Source organism: Felis catus, chromosome C1, assembly GCF_018350175.1.
Source record: "Felis catus isolate Fca126 chromosome C1, F.catus_Fca126_mat1.0, whole genome shotgun sequence".
Taxonomy (NCBI): domain Eukaryota; kingdom Metazoa; phylum Chordata; class Mammalia; order Carnivora; family Felidae; genus Felis; species Felis catus.
Genome location: NC_058375.1, coordinates 24,581,003 through 24,599,287, shown reverse-complemented (window position 1 = coordinate 24,599,287; position 18,285 = coordinate 24,581,003). Strand labels below are relative to the sequence as shown.

At 43.6% G+C, this 18,285-nt stretch overlaps 1 protein-coding gene across 3 annotated transcripts in view; it reads right to left on the bottom strand.

Annotated features, from left to right (window-relative positions):
• Nucleotides 1-17,450, bottom strand: part of ZBTB8A (zinc finger and BTB domain containing 8A) — a 69,542-nt gene extending 52,092 nt beyond the window's left edge. For 2 of the 3 annotated variants that reach the window (XM_023258418.2, XR_006584133.1), the window contains exons 1-2: nucleotides 17,312-17,450; nucleotides 3,393-3,496 (exon numbers count right to left, since the gene is read on the bottom strand). The gene's annotated coding sequence lies outside the window, so the exon portion shown is untranslated. The remainder of the gene's footprint in view (nucleotides 1-3,392; nucleotides 3,497-17,311) is intronic. The other variant, XM_023258420.2, reaches the window with a different exon arrangement.
• Nucleotides 17,451-18,285: the final 835 nt, after the last annotated feature.

Sequence of the window (18,285 nt, the reverse complement as noted above, 5' to 3'; positions counted from 1 at the left end):
GAGACAGAGAGAGACAGAGCATGAACAGGGGAGGGGCAGAGAGAGAGGGAGACACAGAATCTGAAACAGGCTCCAGGCTCTGAGCTGTCAGCACAGAGCCCGACGCGGGACTCGAACTCACAGACCGTGAGATCATGACCTGAGCCGAAGTCGGACGCTTAACCGACCAAGCCACCCAGGCGCCTCAAAAATAAAATCTTTAAAAATTAAAAAAATCCAGACACACACCCTACTTCAGGTGGGAATTTAATAGACGATAAGCCTGTCATAAAAAACTGAGCAATTTAATAAATGGCACTGGGGCAATTTTAGATTTCCAGAAAAAAAAAATTAAAGTGGATTTACAATTCCCATCTCATACAAGTATAAGTTCCATATGGATCAAACATTTAAGTGTGAAAACAAAGCCATAAAAGTTCTAAGAGAAAATATGGAAGACTACACAGTGGGAAGGGCCTCTGACTCAAAATACAAAAGCCATAAAGACTGATAAAAAAAAAAAATTTTTTTTAAGTTTTATTTATTTATTTTGAGAGACAGAGATAGCATGAGTGGGGGAGAGGTAAAGAGAGAGGAAGAGAGAGAATCTCAAGCAGGCTCTCTACTGTCAGCGCAGAGCCCAATGCAGGGCTCAAACCCATGAAACCACGAAATCATGACCTGAGCCGAAACTGAGAGTTGGACGCTTAATTGACTGAGCCACCCAGGTGCTCCCCCCGCCAAATTTTTTTTTAAATAAAAGATTGATACATTTGATTACATAAAGATGAAACATGAATAGCAAAAAAATCATAATAAAAAATACCACAAGCAAAGGCATAAGGCATATGACAACATGGTAAAAGAGTCTATCAGAGAAAAGGGTCATCTCAATACACACCAAGCTTCTAAGAAATTGGCAAGTAAAAGAACAATAACCATGAGACAAAATGAGACAAAGGACAGTCCCCAGGAAAAGAAATATGAATGTCCCTTATCATATGAAAAGTATATTTAACCTTGGTCATAAAATATAAATGCACATTAAAACCTCACTGATGTATCATTTTTTTCCCCTCTCAAGGCAGCAATCCAATCCAAAAATGTGATAATATTTATAAAAATGTGGGAAAACAGGTACCCTCAATCATTACTGGTGGGAATGTAAATTAGTATGACCCCTTGGAGGTCAGTTTGGCAACAGCTCTCAAAATTACGAATGCGTATCTTTTCTGACCAAGCAATTTCACTTCTGGGGATTTATGCTACGGGGCCACTGGTACATAATCAGAAAGACACACATATATGGTTATTCACTGAAGAACCAACTGTGACAGTGAAGGGTTAGAAAAATATCCACGAATAAGGGATAGCTATATGGAAAGATGGCTATGACACATAGTTAAGTTTTGTAAAAAGCATAGTTATGTATATATATGTATATATATATATGTATATATATATGTATATGTATATATATACGTATATATATACATACATACATACACACACACACACACACACACACGGGAAAAAAATAAGCAGAGACTCTAAACAGATTAACAAGAAACGTAGAACAGTGGTTGCCAGTTGGAGTGGAAATGGAATCTGGGAGACAGGAAACAAGAATGGGAGGGAGATTTTATATGGTAAACTTTTAAATATTTTGAGGTTTGAGTATTAAAAATATATTCAAAAATAAAAAATTTTAAAGTCTGTCAAACATATGGGTGAAATATTAAGCATGAGTCTTACATTTAGCCAGATCTAGGTTGTAATTCAAGATTAAGATATTTTGGAAGTTCTCAGAGTTAAGGATATTCTGTGTCTGTACTTAAGTCAAGATGCATGTGCTAAATGAACAAGCATGGAAAGTCAAGAGGCTGTATTTCTGGGGGAGAGAGAGAAAAAGAACCCAGCCATTTCCAAGTGAAAGAACAGCTACTTTACTGGCAACTGTGGATCTGGTTAATGGCTTGAACACCGTGATGATGGCAGGAATGGGAAGGAAGGAAAAGATGAAAAATGCTTCAATGGGAAATAAATCCACGGGTCTTGATGGCTGATTGAAAAATCCTACTACAAATGTTCACTGCAGCCACCCAGATATTTTGTAACTTACTCAATTTGCCAGATTGTACCAGAGGGTACCACAATTTGTCATTGGCTGTGGAAGGCTAGAAAGCTATAAAGAGAACATGGGGATTCTTTTAAATTTTTTTTTTTAACGTTTATTTATTTTTGAGACAGAGAGAGACAGAGCATGAATGGGGGAGGGTCAGAGAGAGGGAGACACAGAATCTGAAACAGGATCCAGGCTCTGAGCTGTCAGCACAGAGCCCGACGCGGGGCTCAAACTCACGGACCACGAGATCATGACCTGAGCCAAAGTCAGCTGCTTAACCGACTGAGCCACCCAGGCGCCCCGAGAATGTGGGGATTCTTAAAGCCTGAGGGTTTGGTAGTATCACTAACAGAAATTAGGAAGTCAGGAAGAAGAACTTATTTACGGGACAAGGAATGGCTTTGGTTTTAAGTTCATCATGTTTGAGGTGAATGGGAAATCGGGAAGCGACGGCCATGGGGCCACTGGAAATGCCTATCTGAAGCTCAGGGGGTAAGTCAGACTTGAAGACAGAGAAGTGGAAGATCTCGGCAAACAGGGATGGAGGGGCTCACAGGAAACATGGGCTGAGATGAGAGCCTGGAGGGCTGCCCTCGTCTGTGGAGTAAGATGGGGAAGAGAAGCCAGTGTCACAGAGAATTACAGGGAGAATCGGGACAGCACTGCAACCGTGAGCCAAGGTGTGGAGTTTCAAGAAGCAGTGAAGGGGTCAACCCAACGGGAAGTAAAAAGGGCCACAGACAATAATAGCAGAAGCGCAATATATTGTCTTCTTTAATCCTCACACACAACAACCCATCAGGTAGGTGGTATTATTCTCCCCACAGAAAAGGGTATTAACCCAGACAGTGACTCCAAAGCTGCGGGATGTAATTTCTGAGCTATACTCCTGCCCAAGTGTCGGGGGAAGAGCTGAGAGATCTGACACTAGCTCTACTACTCAATTGGCTCTGTGTCCGTGGACTCTACCTTCACCTTTCTAGGCTTCATTTCCTTCTCTGCAAGTTGAGGGGATGGGCCTACATAATCTCCAGCTCTAATATAATATGAATCTTTGATTAAGGCAGAATGGAAGGTATACATACACAAGAGAGGCAATGGATTAAAAATTTAGCAATAAGTGAACAGGGAGACCCGGCCAAGAAAATCAGAATGCTGAATGTTTTATACAGTGACTTTTCAAGCAATAAATCCATCCTCTGACATATAAAATCTATAGTTACAAAATTCTACTTTCTGTCTATATATTTAAGTTAGATACAATATCAAGAATTAAAATTGTTCATACCTGCAAATTTATGAACGCTGCTCTTGAAACCCTGCTAAGTCAATTGAGTGGAGTAAAAAAGGGAAGGTTCCAAGTCAAAAACACTCTGTATATGAAGGTTTGTCCTGTAGAGAGAGCAAATAGCTATTTACAATGTACTTTTACATTATAAGAGACAGAAACATCTGCTAAGGTCCTTAAAAGATACTTATTGAAATAAATTACAGGGCAGCCCTTATCAGGTATCACTTTTGAGCACGTAAAAATAGATAATCGGCACAGATGATTAATTAATGGAAATAAATAAATTTGTATTTCTAACGGAAACCTTAATATTCAAATCTGCAAGAAGAGAGCTCTGATATTAAAATGTATTATGGCAACTTGAAAGCAGACACACTTTTTAACTGTGACAATAAAATAAACTTCTTTAGACAACAGCTGTTCGAAGGCAGGCCAGCAGATGAGATACTAAAACAGCAACACATGTCTTATTACCCTTTGCCTCCAAGTGGCCTAATATGATTTGCAAGAAAACCAAACATTAGAGCTTTAAAGATTCAACTTGAAAAACGCAACATTTCTGGAAAACCGTATGGTTGCGGGAAGTGGGGGAAAAAAACATGTTCAGAAAGCCCTACTATAGTCACCAGATCTTTTTTTTTTTTTTTTTTTAATTTATTTTTGGGACAGAGAGAGACAGAGCATGAACAGGGGAGGGGCAGAGAGAGAGGGAGACACAGAATCGGAAACAGGCTCCAGGCTCCGAGCCATCAGCCCAGAGCCTGACGCGGGGCTCGAACTCACGGACCGCGAGATCGTGACCTGGCTGAAGTTGGACGCTTAACCGACTGCGTCACCCAGGCGCCCCTACAGTCACCAGATCTTGTATAACTTACTCAATTTGCCAGATTATACCAGAGTGTAACACAATTTTTTTTCCTGCCCCTCAGGGTTCCCTGAGTGTACCGTAATTTGCAATATCAGTTGTAACAATGTTATAAAATGTTCAGTTTTTATTCTATTCCAAACCTTTTCCATTACCAAAAAAAAAAAATTTTTTTTTAAATCGGTTTATGTTTTTCATTGACCATGAAGTTTTGTTAATCAAAGAGAGTGTCAGGCTTGGTGTCCACAGGCAGTGGAAAATTAATTTGATGCTTTCTAAACCAATCAGTTAAGAATTCTTGCCAAAAAACTTTTGCCTAAAGTAATGGGATCACTTTTTAAGGTAATATGTCTTTTTTTTTTTTCTGATTATAAAGGTATTATATAATTACAGAAAATTTAGAAAATACAAGCCAGTAGAAAGGAAACAAACTGAAATAATTTTTAAATGAGTATCCTGAAAACACCACCAGAGAAAGAAGAACCGTTCAAATACATTTAAATTAGTAAAGCGATTGCACGTCAACTACCCACTCATGAGGAGGTCTGAATTCTGGCAACTTAAACCATTCAAAACATTGCTGCCTCGAGGCTTACAAAAATCTTTGAGGAGAAAACTGTAGTTGGGGGAACAAAATTATTAATTTTTGAAAACTCCTTCCTACACTAAAAGCTCACCTATCACCCAGCCCAGTGAGCTAGGAGGACACTCAGTAAAGGGACAAAGGGACTTCCTGTGATAGCTTTACTATTTCAACAAAGGTACTTAACAGCACACTAACTAGTACTGGGTCTGTACTGTGGAAAGCAAAAGTTGATTCTGTAGCTTTTAAAGAGCGCTGATTTCTTTTTTTCTCTTAAAAAAATTTTTTTTAGATTCTTTATGTATTTTTGAGAGACAGAGAGAGAGAGAGAGAAAGAAACAGCACGAGCGGGGGAAGGGCAGAAAGAGAGGGAGACACAGAATCGGAGGCAGGCTCCAGGCCCTGAGCTGACAGCACAGAGCCCTATGTGGGGCTTGAACTCACAAACCATGGGATCACGACCTGAGCCGAAGTTGGACGCTTAACCGACTCAGCCACCCAGGCGCCCCAAAGAGCACTGATTTCTGAATATAGTCTGTGCCCGAAACAGTTTTTACATATGGATAAAATATCGTTTTTAGGGCTAACCACCACGTTCTACCCTAACAGATATATATATGTATATATACATGTATATATACATGTATATATATATATATGTATATGCCCAACATGGGGCTTGAACTCACAACCCTGATATCAAGAGTCACATGCTCTACCGACTGAGCCACCCAAATGCCCCTACCCTAGCAGATATTAGTTTGTGTATTAACCTTCAGCATCCTTAATTACTTCCTTTTGGTAAATGAAAAAGTACATTTCCCAGACTCCTTTACAGTTGTTTCCCCATGTGAAATAGGGTCCATCCATCAGATGTTCTTCTACGAGATTTGGAAGGCAGAAATGAGGCGGGGACCATCTTTCTGCTGCTTAGGCATTAATGCTGGCAAGCACATTTATGGAAACACTGGATTTTCCTGCAGCAGCCTTCCAGTCTCCAGAGCGTCATTCATGGCTGTTTAGACATAAGTTGGGTGGAGACAACTGTCACCAGTTGGTGGGTGCTGAGGGGCAGTTTGGGGATAGCAATTTCTTGACCCTTGAACTGCAGCTAGCAATGTCATCTGGAACTCAGCAGTGCTGTGGCGGCCTCCTGATGCCCTCCCCTAAGGGACCTGGTTGGCAGTCTGGTTCTGGGAATGATTTCTGCAGGCCCAGCCTGGAGCCCATTCCTCCCGGCCTTTCCAGGGATTTTGTAAGCACTCAATTCCCTTTAGTAAACGAATTAAAACACTGGTGTGGTGTCTTTTTCCTGCAAAAGGGCCCAGATGGCATGCATATTAGGACATCGCTTGCCTCAAAATTTAAGCAGAAGGGTGAGTAGTCTGTCTGTGAGCAGCAGTACTGGGTAGTGTGCTCAGGGGTACAGGCTCTGGAATCAGACTATCCAGGTGCAAATTCTGGCTCTGCCACACACAACTAGATAACACAGGAAGTTAACTTCCTAGAGCCTCAGTTTCTCATTCTATAAAATGGAATAATAATAATAACACCTTCTACAGTTACAGGACAGAGTAAATGAGAAGATCATCTAAGTAAAGTGCTTACAACAGTGCCTGGCTTATAACAAGCCCTTGGCAGATGTCAGCTATGATTATAGTAATAATAATAAAATCACTATTATTAATTATGCAGACCACTTTAAAACACTTTTTTAACTGAGTTGAAAAAGTAAACAGTTTATAATTTTCCTGCCATACATTTTCTTGTGGCCCGTAAAATGCTAACTTATACAAAGGTGGACACAGAAAAAAATGTGACTGAGTCCATCATATTTGTACCCAAAGAAAGTGATCTCTCCAAAACCCCAGGGTACATGAAGATAGCAAAACTCCATTCTCACTGGGCAACTAGTTAAAGCTACTCTAACTAGCTATTGTAGACCTCGCCCTAAGGAAGAGCTATTCTTTAAAAACAATTGTTGCCATTTTCCCTTTCAAATGTTACCTCCTTAATTATGCTCTAGGAACCTGGGTGTTTGCTATTCAGAGTTTCTTCGGCTTCAGTTACCAGATCATTGACAAACTAAGATATTTAAAGTTACACCGTGGTGATTTCATATACACATACACTGTGAAAGGATTCCCTCCATCTAGTTAATTAACAAATCTGTCACCTCACATATCTGTCATTGATTTTGGGGGATGTTGGGGTTTGTTTTTGTTTTTGTTTTTGCTTTTTGGTGAGAACATTTAAGTTCTACTCTCACAGCAAATTTCAATTAGGCAATACAGTGTTATCAAGTATAGTCACCACATTAGACTACAGATCTTCAGACCTTATTCACCTTAGAGCTGAAAGTTCATGCCCTCTTACCAACCTCTCCCTATCTTCTCCACCCTCCAGCCCCTCACAACCACTTTTCTAGTCCATTTGTACAAGTTTCACTTTTTTTTTTTTTTTTGAGATTCCACATTTAAGTGATAACATGTAGGGGCGCCTGGATGGCTCAGTCAGTTGGGCGTCTGACTTCAGCTCAGGTCATGATCTCATGGTCCATGAGTTCGAGCCCCGCGTCGGCTCTCTGCTGAAAGCTCAGAGCCTAGAGCCTGCTTCCGATTCTGTGTCTCCCTCTCTCTGACCATCCCCCACTCACACTCTGTCTCACTCTCTCTCTCAAAAATAAATAAACATTTAAAAAAAAAACTTTAAGTGATAACATGTAGCATTAGTCTTTCTCTATCTGGCTTATTTTACTTACCATTAATGCCCTCTGGGTCCATCCATGCTGTTGCAAATGACAGGATTTCTTTCTTTTTCATGGCTGAATGTTATTCCATTTTACGTATCTGTATCTGTATCTATATCTATATCTACATTTATATCTCACATCTTCATACCCATACATTTGTTAACACTGAGCTTGTTTTGTCATTTAGATTTTTAAACTTATTACAGAGATTTCATGAGAATAGGATCTATACTCTCCATAAGATTTACAATCTGAAAGTTAAAATTTTAGTGTTTAGGGGCACCTGGGTGGCTCAGTCAGTTAAGCGTCTGACTTTGGCTTAGGTCACGATCTCACAGTTCGTGGGTTCGAGCCCTGCGTCGGGCTCCGTGCTGACAGCTCAGAGCCTGGAGCCTGTTTCGGATTCTGTGTCTCCCTCTCTCTACCCCTCGCCCACTCACACTGTCTCTCTCTCTCTCTCTCTCTCTCTCTCTCTCTCTAAAATAAACATTAAAAAATTTTTTTCTAATTTTAGTGTTTAGGCTTAGGATACTATTTTAATGTACATATTAAGAAAGTCTTAAAAAATAAAAAAAGGCCTTAGATAAAATTATGGCCTTGTTTGGTTTGCTAGTATCTTCTTTTTTTCTTTTTTTCAGAGAGAGAGAGAGTGCGAGTGGGGGAGAGGGGCAGAGAGAGAGAAATAATCTTTTTTTAAACATACTTCTTTCAATGTTTATTTATTTTTGAGAGAGAGACAGAGTGCAAGCAGGGCAGGGACAGAGAGAGAGGAAGACACAGAAGCTGAAGCAGGCTCCAAGCTCTGAGCTGTCAGCACAGAGCCCCACGCGGGGCTCAAACTCGCGGACTGTGAGATCATGACCTGAGCTGAAGTTGGATGCTTAACTGACTGAGTCCCCCAGGCGCCCCAAAAGATAATCTTAAGCAGGGCCCCATGCTTAGTGTGAAGCCCCGTGCAAGGCTTGATGCAGGGCTCGATTCCACAACACCGCCAGGATCATGACTTCAGACAAAATCAAGAGTCCCATGCTCAACTGACTGAACCACTCAGGCATCCCCCTCCCCACTTTTTTTTTTTTTTTTTTTTTTTTTTGGTTTGCTGGTATCTTCTGTTGATGGAAACTACACTATAGATGTAGATCTTGAAATAAAGCTTCTCCCAAATATCCTGGAACCATAAAAACCTTATGTTGCACCTTATCCAACAGAAGCAGTGAGACAGAGGGAACTGAAGCAGACACAAAGGTATCTGCTGTACCCACGATGGTTCAGATGCTGCTGAGATCCAAGGAAGGATTCAACAGCAGTGGAGACTTTCTGAAGGGTTAGGGAAAAAAAAAAAAAATGGAAAGAGAGCAACTTCAACCTTTGATTGAATACTTTCACCCTGTTCTGAACTCCACATAGCTCTATATGCTTTCTTCTCTAATTTTCTTAAAGCAAAACTTTTTTATTCTATTTTTATGAGAAGGAAAGATCCTCAAACCGAAAGGATAAATGTGTTTATTCAATACATATTTATTGAGCACCAACTCTTTGGCAGTCTCTCTCTGACTCTGGGAATACAAAGATGATGACACATCAAAGGTCAGTGCTCTGGAACACCACACTATCTATGGAGACAGAGAGTCAAAGAGAGAGACAGTGGGGAAGAAAGAAACTTTTTTTCATGTGTATTTATTTTTGAGAGAGACAGAGACAGAATGCGAGTGGGTTGGGGCAAAGAGAGAGGGAGGCACAGAATCTGAAGCAGGCTCCAGGCTCCGAGCTGTCCGCACAGAGCCCGACGCGGGGCTCGAACTCACAGACTGCGAGATCATGACCTGAGCCGAAGTTGGACGCTTAACCGACTGAGCCACCCAGGTGCCCCTTAAATTTTTTTTTTTAATGTTTGTATTTATTTTTGAGACAGAGCAAGACAGAGCGTTGAGCGGGGGAGGGGCAGAGAGAGAGGGAGACCCAGAATCCAAAGCAGGCTCCAGGCTCCGAGCTGTCAGCACAGAGCCGGACGCGGGGCTCTAACTCACAAGCTGTGAGATCATGACCTGAGCCAAAGTCGGACGCTCAACCGACTGAGCCACCCAGGCACCCCAAGAAAGAAACTTTTAAATGAAGTCACAACACAATGGAAAAAATACAGTAAAACCTTGGATTGCGAGTAACTTGTTCTGCCGGTGCTCTGCAAGATGAACAAACATTTCTAATAAATGTTAACTTGACAAGCGAGCGATGTCTTGCAATACAAGCAGTACCTGACGCTGAACATCCCATGATCACAACCGAATCAATGGTTCTCATCTCTCTCTTGCGCACTCTCTCTCTCTCACTGTGGGATTGTGGGTGATCATCTCCCATGCTCAGATGATTGGTCTCAGGCCGCAGTGTTTGACAGCAATCAGTGATTTTTCAGAACGTTGGGAGGTGTCCACAACAGGCACTCGTGTATTTTTTGTCACTTCAAAGCACCTATGGACCTTTGCTTTTCCATACAAAAGTAAGCTTAGGAATGCTTTGCTTCATTCTAGGTCAGGCTGCCTGCCGATATAGACCCTCTCCTCTGCTGCCTTATTGTCAGTTACATTAAATACAGTCGATGACAAGAGTTTATTAATACCGTACTGTAGTCAGCATCCGTGTGAGCGTATACAATGGCCCCCATGCAGAAGAAGGGTGAAAAGAAAGGCGGTGAGAAGAAGGAGGTGATTACGGTGGAAGTGAAGAAGGAAATCACTGAGAAGTACGAACGAGGTATGTGAGTGGCCAGAATTGCAAGATTTGATGTCTCTGGCTGCATCTCCTCTGCAGAAGAGGAGGAGAAAAAGGAGGAGGAATCCCTCACTTCAAATGAGATTAGGGAGATGTGTAAAACGTGGGAAACAGTGCAAAATTTTGTAGGAAAGCACTACCTGAATAAGGCAGTAGCAGTGGCAGTGATGAATCCGTTTAAAGACCACGCGATGTCACATTTCTGTGAAATCCTCAAACGGAGGCAAAAGCAAGTGTCACTGGATAGGTTCCTTGTTAAAGGTGCGTGAAAAGAAAAAGATTCCATTGAGCCAATAGATAGCAGTGATTCCGTCAGTGATAGTGAAAGTCGTCCTCCACCATAACCCTCCTCTCTCTTGTCTCTCTCACACCAGCCCTGAAGGTTTTCAGAGGTAAGTGCAGGTTAATTTGTTTATTTTTCTGTATATTTTGTACTTTCTTTATTATTTGGAGGAGGAGTAAAAGTTCATTCATGAAAAAGAGGACACAAAGGACATTCCAGATACAGCACCAAGGGCAAAGGCACAGGCAGGTATTCAACAGCATGCCTTCTTCGGGGATGATAAAAATGTTGCTGTGGCTACAGACTTAAGGCCTGTGGAGGGATAGTGGGAGATAAAAAGAGAAAAGCATGTAAGCACCAGATCCTGAAGCGCCTCCACTTTTGCAGGTTCGGGGCACTTTTGAAGGATTTTAAGAAGAGTGACATGATTATAGGCCTACCGGTGACTGTGTGACTTAGTCAAGCTACTTTACACATCAGTTTCTTCTTTGTAAATGAGGATATTGACTGTTAAGAGGCTCTAAGGAAGTCTGTTAAGAGGATTAAATAAGATAATAGCTAAGATAAATAAGACTCATGGAATAAGAAATAAATTAAGACAAATAGTAACAAGCACATAAAGATATGTTTAACATCATTGGCCATTAGGGAAATGCAAATCAAAATCACAGTGAGATACCACTTCACATCCACTAGGATCGCTACAATACACACACACACACACACACACACACACACACACACACACACACACGTGTTGGCCAGGATGTGGAGGAATCAGAACCTTCGGACACTAATGTGGGAATGTGAAATCATGCAGCCATTTTGGAAAGCAGTCTGGCAGTTCCTCAAATGATGAAACATAGGGTTACCATGGGACCCTGCAATCCCACGCCTAGGTATGTGCCCGAGAGAAATAAAAACATATGTCCCCACAGAAATCTGTATACAAATGTTTATAGCAGCATTATTCAGAATAGCTACAAGGTGGAAACCCAAATGTCCACCAAGGGGAAAATGGAATATGCATACAATGGAATGTTATTCAGCCTTAACAAGGTTTGGAGTACGGGTACATGCTTCCAATAGGGATGAACCTTGAAAACATGGGGTGCCTGGGTGGCTCAGTTGGTTAAGCCTCCGACTTCAGCTCAGGTCATGATTTCACGCTCTGTGGGTTAGTCCTGCATAAGGCTCTGTGCTGACAGCTCGGAGCCTGGAGCCTGCTTTGAATTGTGTCTCCCTCTCTCTCTGCCCCACCCCCGCTCACATTCTGGCTCTCTATCAAAAATAAATAAACATGAATGAATGAATGAATGAATGAATGAATGAATAAGGGGTGCCTGGGGGGCTCTGTCAGTTGAGCATCCCACTTCAGCTAAGGTCATGATCTCATAGTGCTCGTGGAACCAGGCCTTGGGCTCTGTGCTGACGACTCAGAGCCTGGAGCCTGTCTCAGATTATCTCCCTCCCTCCCTCCCTCCCTCCCTCTCTCTCTCTCTCTCTCTCTCTGTCCCTCCCCCCACTCATGCTCTCTCTCTCTCTCTCTCTCTCTCTCTCAAAAATAAATATATAAAAAAAAGAAAACATTATGCTAAATTAAAGAAGCCAATCACAAAAGACCACCTACTATAGGATTCAATTCCTATGCAAGTCCAGAATGGGAAGATCTAGAAGACAGAGTAGATAAGTGGTTGCCTGGGGCTAGGAGGAAGGGTTGTGGGGAGGGGGATGGGCTGAGTGGCCTTAGAGCGAAAGGGTAGAGGGTTTCCTTCTGAGGTGAAGAAAATGTTCTAAAATGGACTGTGGTGGCAGTTGTACATATCTATGAATAGACGAAAAATCATTGAATTTCACCCTTTAAATAGGTGAATTTTATGGTATACAAATTGAATTTCAATAAAGCTATTTTTAAAAATTACTTAATCCAATGACTCCACTCCTAGATATACACCCAAGATAAATACAAACATTTGTCCTCAAAAAAGCGTGCACACAGATGTTCACAGAGGCATTATTCATAATAGCTCAGACATAGAAACAACTCAAATGTCCATCAGCTGGTGAATGGAGAAGCAGAACGTGACACATCCATACAATAGAACATTATTAGGCCAAGAAAAGGCACAGAAGTACTGATACTTGCTACAACATCGGTGAACCTTAAAACCCTCTAGCCAAGTGAAAGGAGCTAGTCACAAAAGACCATATATTTTATGATTTTATTTATTTATTTATTTATTTATTTATTTATTTATTTATTTTATTATGATTGTATTTAAATGAAATGTCCAGGGGAGCCTGGGTGGCTCTGTCAGCTATCCTTCGCCTGGGGTCATGATCTTGCAGTCTGAGATTGAGCCCCATGTCAGGCTCTGTGCTGACAGCTCAGAGCCTGGAACCTGCTTCGGATTCTGTATCTCCCTCTCTCTGCCCCTCCCTCTCTCCCTCTCTCTCTCTCTCTCTCTCAAAAATAAATAAACGTTAAAAAAAATTTAATAAATGAAACGTCCAGGATGGGCAGATAGGGACAGGCCAGGTTAGTGGCTGTCACAGGTCTAGGGAGATACAGCAATGGAGAGTGATGGTTAATGGGTATGAGGTTTCTTTATACTATGGTGAAAATGTTCTGGAATTTGAGGGTGGCAATGGTTGTGCAACTCTATGAATACACTACAAACCGCTGAATTACATACACTTTAAAGGGTGAATTTTATGACCTGTAAGTTATACTTCAATAAAAATAGCTTGCGAGAGAGAGAGAGACAGAGAGAGAGAGAGACTCAAGCAGGCTCTTAGAGAGAGACAGAGAGAGACAGAGAGAGAGAGTGAGTGCAAGCAGGGGAGAGGGGCAGAGGAAGAGAGGGAATGAGGGAGGGAGGGAGGGAGAGGGAGAGAGAGAGAGAGAGAGACAGAGAGAGAGAGAGAGAGACTCAAGCAGGCTCTTGAGAGAGAGAGACAGACAGACAGAGTGAGCGCAAGCAGGGGAGAGAGGCAGAGGAAGAGAGGGAATGAGGGAGGGAGGGAGGGAGGGAGAGGGAGAGAGGGAGAGGGAGAGGGAGAGGGAGAGGGAGAGAGAGAGAGAGAGAGAGAGAGAGAGAGAGAGAGAGAGAGAGACTCAAGCAGGCTCCATGCTCAGAGCAGAGCCCAACTTGGGACTCAACCCGGGGCTCAATCCCACTACCCTGGGATCATGACCTGAGCCAAAAGCAAGAGTCCAACGCTCAACTGACTGAGACACCCAGGCACCCCCAAATGGCTAATATTTGAATGTTTACTTGGCACTGTGCTAAACACTATACACTTATTGCAGTCCTCACAACAGCCTCAAGCTGCGATCCATGATGCACACTGTATAAAGAAACTGAGGCATGCGGAAAATTTTTAAAAACTTCCAAGATTGCACAGGATCAAGTGAACAGAGACTGGAATTCTGGCTGACTGACCCTAAACCAACAACCCTGAGTTTTGCACTCTTCTGTCCAGAGAGTATGCACAAGACCCAGCCTGCAGCTGGGGCTCAATAAATATCAGGTATTATTGTTACAATGATTCCATTTGTATTACCAGAAGAAAACTTGAGAGGGCATGGAAGAGAAAAGGTGGGAGAGGCAGGCCCAGGGAGACCAATTTAAAAGCTTATCGCAATGGTCAAAGCAAGACATGGTAAAGGGACTACACTAAGACAGGCAGTAGAGACATAGGCAGGAGCAAAAACAGCAACTTTTACAGGACAATAGGAATTGTCCTATAAATTGGGTTCAGTTACAACTTGGTAATATTTACATCCACAGGACATTAACATAACCTACATTCATAACTATACTCACATCATTAAGAAAGCTTTAAGTTACTTTCAAAATATGTGATTCAGTCATGGAAATGGGTAATATGCTTCAAATTTTCTTCTCTTGGTAGATTGACTTTATAAATTGAAACAGCAAATTACTTTAATTCATGTGGGACATCCAAAATTCAACGAAATATTTTAGATATCTATAAAAGAGATAGAGCTAAATATCATAAAATCCTAAGAATATTAAAGAAATCTAGATTCCCAGTTGAAAGATCTTTAAACAGGTGAATGGAAAAGTCAATTACATGTTTTAGGAACCAAAGTTCAAATGTCCTTGGAATAGAAGGAAAAAACACATATTTTATGATTGAAGATTTAGGTAACAAGTACAGTGAATTAAGACTGTGGGCTAGACGACCATCTCTTTTAAGATATATAATCATTAATCTAGAATTTAGTGTGTCCATCAGGGTCACCAAAATAAATCTCATTAGCCTCCCTAGCAAAAATCCCTGAGTCAAAGAATTTGGGCTAACTAGCATGGTAATTGAATTCTTTGGTGAATGAACATCTTTCAACCCTGGTAAGATTTAAAATGAAGCATTAAAATGTTTAAGAAAATCAAAACCATAGCTGGAAAAGTCTCATTGAGAAGTTGGCATTTAAGTCCAAAGGAGGTGAGATAGTCATGTGGTATCTAAGGGAAGAGTGTTCCAGGCAGATGAATGAAGGGCGAAGGCTCTAAGAAGGAGCAGGCAAGGAGGACTGGAGGAACATTAAGGAGGGATGGAGAGAGCAATGAGAAATGGAGTCAGAAAGGAAGGGGAGATCGTGCGGCCAGAAAGACATCACGGGACCAACTTTTACAAGGCCTTGGCTTTTACTATGAGTAAGATGGGGAAGCACTGAAAATGGGGAGGCACTGACCAATTCTGAACAAAGAAGTGACAAAAACTTCCCTCGAGAGGATCAAAAACTTACACCAAATCCTTTAAATATTATAAACATATAATTATATCACTGAAAGGGCTAATCCTATTAAACAGAAACCCAGTTTTATTATAGGAAATAAGACTGAAATTATATAGGATGAATCAAGTATCAAGGGGTCGGAAATTTATATGACCTGGAAAGAGCCCAGGTTTTCAGGATGCCTTCTGCTGACATCTTAGAGTCTAACCTACCCAAGGGCTGGGGTTAGATTCTCCCTTCCCGTTTACCACTGGTGTGGCCAGGGAGATTCCCAGAAATAGACACCTGATCACCGGTTATCAGTGGAGAACTCTTGCTTCAGGGGTTCCACAAACCCACCCATATTTGCAGCTTGGGGAAGATAACCCTAGAGAGGAAGTTTGAGCCTTGGTTCTTCTGCTGAGGATTTTGGAGTTTTTTTTTTCTGATAAAGATCAATTAAGGTTTTTAGAGCAGGAAAGCAAAGTGACTGACTTGCTTTCCAGAAGACTCTGGAAGTGCCTTTAGGAGGGAATGAAGAACAAGAACAGGAGGCAAGGGCGTTGGGAGGCTGCCATCGTTCACCTTCTGGTTTAACGGTTACATTCTGCACATAACGCATTTCCTCATCTGGAAAGTATAATAACCATCGACCTAACTGGGTTGCTGTTTTATGTGAAATTAAGTGAAATAATTCATATAGGTGAAGGCACTCCATTTACTAAAGTTCCACAAATAGAAACGTTTATTGAGAACAGAATACTGACGTGTGTAGTTAGAAGCCCACTAGGTGGGAATCTACTGCTTCCAAAGACGTCTTAAATGAAAACTAACACAAAATGTTACATATCGATTATATCTTTTTTTTTTTTTTAAGAGAGAACGAAAACCTAACACTTCTTGGAAAGATGTGGAGTCTGCCTAGGAGCACAATCAATGCTAAACAAGCGCATTTGAAGGGGAAGGGGCCAAACCGCTAACTTACAAAAGAGGCAGTCTACACATGGGTAGAAGGTGCGTTTGTGCGGTTCCGTCATAAGCCAATAATTATGGCTCAATATGTGTTAGGTGTAGCAAGTCTGCCTTCGGTTCTGAGCCCGGATCTGTTGCATCACGACATAAAACCAAAGGATGGAAGCTGGAGGAGAAACTCGGACTACTGCCTAGGGAGCCACCTTCCCGAGGAAGCGCCCGGGACGCGGGGGAGCAGCTCCGGGACCCCGGCCCGCCCGCCCCCCGCCGCCCCATTGGGCGGGCCGCCCGTCACTCGCCCCGCAGCCCGAGTCCGGCCGGCCGCCGACCCTCCGGGAGTCCGCGGCGCCCGACGGCTCCACACACGCCGGGCACCGTCCCCGCGCCGCCTTCCCGCCGCCGCCGCCGCCGCCAGGAGGCTCCGCGCGCCTTCCCGCCTTTCCCCGCGCCGCGGTCGGGCCGGGCCCGGGCGGGCGGGCGGCGCGGCGGGCGCGGGCGGCGACGGCGCGGCCATTGTCCCGCAGCCCCTCCCGGGCGCGCAGGAGGGGCTGGCCGGGCGGGGCGGCCGGGCGGCCGCGGAGAAGGGCGGCCTCGGGGTCCCGAGCCGGTGCGCCCCGGCGCCGCCCGCCTCTCCTCGCGGGCCGCCGCCCCGAGGCCGGGGGCCCCCGCCGCCAGCCGCCCGCGCCGCCTTTGTGACCGTCCCCAGCCCCTCGGAACCGGCGCGCCGCCGCCGCCGCCGCCGCCGCCGCCGCTGCGCCCGGGGCTGCAAATGGCGCCCGCCCGCCTCTGCGCCTCCCGCCGCTCTCCCGGCCCGGGGACGTCTGGGGGCGCCGCGCCCGGGCCGCATCCCGCCGCCGCCCGCCCTCCGCCCGCAGCGAGGCTCGCGGCCCGTCCCGGCAGCCCCGACGCCCCGCCCGCCCTCCGCCCGCGCCGCGCGCAGCCACTTACCGCGGGCCGCGGCGCACCGGCGGGTCGCGCGCGCGGGCTCGGGGAGGATTCCTGGTCTTCGGCAGGGGAAATACCCACTTTCGAAGCCGCTCCTTTGCGCCCTAAAACAAGTAGCCCCAACGTGAGAGAAACAAAAGGTATTTGCTGACGTGGGCGTTGGACAGAAACGCCCGAGGGCTGGGGACACAATTAAAGGGGCAACGCACAGATTTCAGGCACCAACCAGCAGCTTCGCCCACTCCCCCTGCCCTAGCCTACACCCCGCTGCACCCTCCAGAGGCTCTGGGGTGCCCAGGTTCCCTGGCAGTTGACTACAGAACCATTATTTAGGCAGGAGCTTAAATTTTAAAATTGTACTTTACGTTGAGAAAGGCGCCTCCGGAGGGCAGAAGGGCTGGATTTCTAGGATCTGGAGAATTTGGTTTAGGAAAGAGGGAGGGATTTAGGCGTGCCCACAATTACTGTATAAGTACATGTGACATTATTGTACTTAAGTTTAGCAACGTCAAATATAAGCGATTTCCACGGAATTTTGCCCTTTATTGAGGCACTCGTTTTGGTCGGGGATAATCTTTTCTAAACCTCTACAGGTCGCAAGCATTTTATTTGAAGAGGAAAACCCAGAGAGTCTGAGATATGAGAAAATAATTCTCGCTTAAGTTCAGAGAAAATATAAAAGTAGTAAAAATGGCAGGTTTTGTGTTTTCCAATACAAAGATTCATTGGACATCAAGACTTTCCGAGGACGTATTTATGACCCTAAGTACAAACAGGTTAAATATTTGCTAAAAATCTTAAATAACTGAATTTTCACTGCAACCGCAGAAATATGATTTCTGCAGAAACATGAATTCTGTAGATTAGTTTCTAGTTCCTTATGCTGGGTCAGGTACTGACAAGCACCATGATGTAATAAAACTGGGGGGGAAATGTCAAAACCTTTAGTTTTTCGATGGCTTTCTCTCCTACGTGAT